The sequence below is a fragment of the Opisthorchis viverrini genome (genome assembly GCF_000715545.1).
Source record: "Opisthorchis viverrini unplaced genomic scaffold opera_v5_263, whole genome shotgun sequence".
Classification (NCBI taxonomy): Eukaryota; Metazoa; Platyhelminthes; class Trematoda; order Opisthorchiida; family Opisthorchiidae; genus Opisthorchis; species Opisthorchis viverrini.
The window spans coordinates 700,034-704,035 of record NW_008751923.1 but is presented as its reverse complement, the minus strand read 5'-3'; positions in this window follow the sequence as shown (position 1 = coordinate 704,035).

Genomic DNA, 4,002 nt, shown 5'->3' with positions numbered 1-4,002 from the left:
TACCAGCAAACTCAGTTGCGCTGGTAATTGCCGTGTCTGGATGGGGAGCCCGAGACGGGCCACATCAATGGCTGGAGACATTGTCAGACATGACCCAGTCGCGCCCTCAATGGCGCTCATGCATCAAAGCTATTGCCTTCAATGCATAGCACCTTTTCCACCCCGCAATCGACAGCCCACTGACAGTGCTGGATTTATGCACCAACTTACCAGCTCGCGCCTGCAATGCGCAGCTACCTACCCCTCCCCCAAATCATCGGTGAACGAAACTGCTGCAGCTGCAACCACTGTACGACGAGTACGCGGTTATTACAGCTGACAATGCTGCTGCTGATGATGCTGGGTGGTCGGTGTACGGTCTTGGGGTTTGAATTTTCTCGACTTTTCCTCCCTCATGGGAAAACAGGTCCTATTCCATATGTACGGAACCTGTATCACCCCGTAGTATGGTTGCCTGCTGCGCCTTGGACCCCACAGTGTGAGTAAACTTATAGGAATGACTTTCCAGCCAGTGTTTCCACACCATCATATCAACTTACTAGCTCTTGGCCTGTGTTTTTAACATGGGCTGTGGTGGAGCTGACAGACTGTCTCTCTTACTTTATGCAACTGTCCCTTCTTTGCATTGTAACTTCATTCGTAATGCGGGATGTGAATACAAAATCTCGGTTTTTCAATACCCCAACCCCACCATTACTAGTGTCGAGTTCCAGACTGCTACGCAGGTATAAGTTTGTTGAACATTTTACCGCAACCTTGTCTTTCAGCACGAGTCCCTTCTTTGGCGTTGTTCCTCAATGACTGTGGCGGTCCCAACACCTGAAATTATGGAAGATTTCCATTCAGGTGAGATCTCTACGTTCGTTATATTGAGATTTCGATGCTCTCACCCGAGTTTTTCTTGGTGGTGGCTGAGTAATATTTCGTGTTACAACTTGTATGATGCCCATCACTGGCTGCAGTGAGTTTCAACACTGTTGTAGTGGATAACAGCCCTAAGGACTCTGTTGAACAGAGCAATCTATTAATGCCAGTCAAATATAAGGCAAAGAGGAAATCATCCAAGGAAATCTTGACTCAGTTCACAAGTGGGAATTCCAAAGGTCCGTATTCCGTTGAACCACTACACCACGAAGAAAAGGTTCTACTTCCCGGTATTTCAACCTGCTGTAGGTCACTCAGCAGAAGCACACCATCGCACACACAGCCCAAAAGGGGGCTGTGTATTTCATTGAAACAATGTACAATAAGGCAGTTAGTATTTACAGGGAGAATAGACTGTACTGAGCAGGAAAAATAGTTTACAACTTCTACACTATTACTATGTTTTACACAGATACCCCTAAACAGTGGTGAGGTGCTTCAGAATTTTATCAGTGTTCGAGATGGTCGAAGGTTAGTGTTTTAGCGTAAATGGGAGCATATCCACTGCCAATCTGATTGGAGTGCCTTTCAGGAACCTCGAAGAAGAAGCCATCTCAAGTACCTTTTAGTCATGCAATACCTTAAGGCTCACGATCTCAATATGGCTAAGTTGTAAAGGTCCAAAACACTAATCGGTGGATCCTTTGTTTCGAAGAGCTTCTGGATTTTTGGTAACTATCTTCTCGGTTGGAACTTTCCTCGGATTGCACACCACGTCTCAACGGCTTCAGTCGGCTTTATTTGTTTTAGGGCCTCGGAGTGTCGAAAGAAACCTGAATCTAACGTTTACTTGGTTTAGACCTTATCCGCCCCTTCAGTGCGATACAGGATGTCGACATATTGACTTTCAGCGAAAACAAATTTCAGTATCTTGAGCTCGTTTTGGTTAACCAAATGACCCACAGGTTGTAGATGAACACGTATGCGTGTTTGGATCCCAGATAGAGGGAGAGGTAGTGTCTATAGGCTTATGTGGATTATATCCAGGCATAAAACGCGCTTATTTCCCGCACTCGCCACTTCTGGATTGCTCGGAATGACTTGGACCGGTGGTGTCAGAAAACACGCTGCACGCTACACATGCAAAGTGCACAGTGCTGCTGCAAGACTGAGTGGAATCTAACCCTAACCTCATTCTTGCGGATGAACCGATTGAGGTAGTAGAAAATTTGTTTAACCTGGGCAGCTGTATCAGTCCCGGTGGTCTCGCGAAAGATGATATTTCCATCCGGATTGGGAAAGCTAAAACAGCTTTTGTGGACCTGCGTCACCCGTGGCGTAGGCGTGACATCAGCTTCTCTGTCAAGGGTCGAGTTTATAATGCTGCGGTGGATCAGAGACCTGGCCGCTGTTAGCCGAGGACTTCAAAAGACTTTCAGTGTTTGACAATCGATGTCTTCGGAGCATTGCCCGAATCTGGTGGGAACACCTGATTAACAATGGTATTCGGGAGAAATAACACCCTCGATAGATCAACTGATCACACTGTATAGGTTGGCCACGTCCTGCGTATGCCAGTCGACCGCCTTCCTCGAAGGGCTATTTTCGCACAACTACGTGAAGGGTGGAAGGGAGTCGTCAAACAATGACTTGGCAGCGAAGCACAAAAGCCAGTGCTACCAAACTCAGCTGCGCTGGTCATTGCTGTCTTCCTGGATGGTGACCCCGAGATGAGTCATATCAATGGTTGGAGACATTGTCGGACATGACGCAGTCGCGCTCTCAATGGCGCTCTTGCATCCAAGCTATTATATATTATATATTATCGTTCAGCTGTAGCACCCTTCCGGTGCCCAGCTGCCATGCCACCCGGAGGAAGCACGAGGACTGGGATACTGCCAGGTTGCCCAAGCCTAGAGAGGGGAAGTCGAGTGCCGAATATCGGGTTCGAACCACGGACCTTGCGGTCGGTAAATTCGCGCTCTAACCACTTGGGCTATCTCGCCCCTCCAAGCTGTTGTCTTTAATGCATAGCTCCCTTCCCAATTCCTCCACTCAACAGTTCACTGAAAGTGGTGTATTTACGCACTAATTTGTCAGCTCCCGCCTTCAATGCGCAGCTACCTTCCCCACCTCCCCGAATCATCGGTGAACGAAACTGTGGCAGCTACAACCACTGTGCGACAAGTACACGGTACACAGCTAACAGTGATGATAAAGAGGGAAAGCGGATATTCGGCTTCATAACAAACTACCATTGTTTCTTGTAGGTGTGTCGAAACAAACTTACTTTCAAGCCACCCACAGTCGGTTTGTTGGGGCGTTGGGTGGCTCTGTTCTCAGGGATCCAAAGGAGCAAACTGTTACGAACGCACGCTGTCTACACGAACACCCAAACTTTACTGTGACAGTCAACTAGGATCATTCTTCCGAGCGAGACGCTTTGTTTGAAACTGAAGGAATAGTTTCAGAGGGGCGAGATGGCTCAAGTGGTTAGAGCGCGAATTTACTGACCGGAAAGTCCGTCGTTCGAACCTGACACATCTGGCTCTCGACTTCCTCTGTCTAGGCTTGGGTAACCTGGCAGTATCCCAGCCCTCGTGAAACCTTCAGGTGGCATGGTAGTTAGGCACCGAATTTGTGCTGAATGACTTTTTTCTCAGAGTCCCAGTATTTTTCGGTAGAATTTTTCCTTCGGGAATGTTCTTTCACCCGATGGAAGGGAGTCTGAACCAGTCTACCATATTGTTTTTGCGTATGAATTGGAATGATAAGGGACACCAAAAAACAATTTTTCTTTCCCTCGTTGTTAACGTTCACACATCCTAAACCCGATTTTCGATTAGCTATTGCAATTTACGGTTCCGTTTTGCTCCCACACAAACGGCACTTTAGTATTTTTCATTTACAGCAACCTATTTTTAATTACCCTCCTTGATTTGCATTTGATACATCGACTGGTTTCTGTGAACGTTGACCAGCCTATTAAACGAAAACGTTTGGGCCTATTCTATACACTCTATTAGAGTCGTCATCATCACCAAAGACAGCAACATTAGTGTTGGCACTGATGCTTCACTGCCGTACAACCATAAGGTTTGTCTAGTTATATATATATATATATATATATATATATAT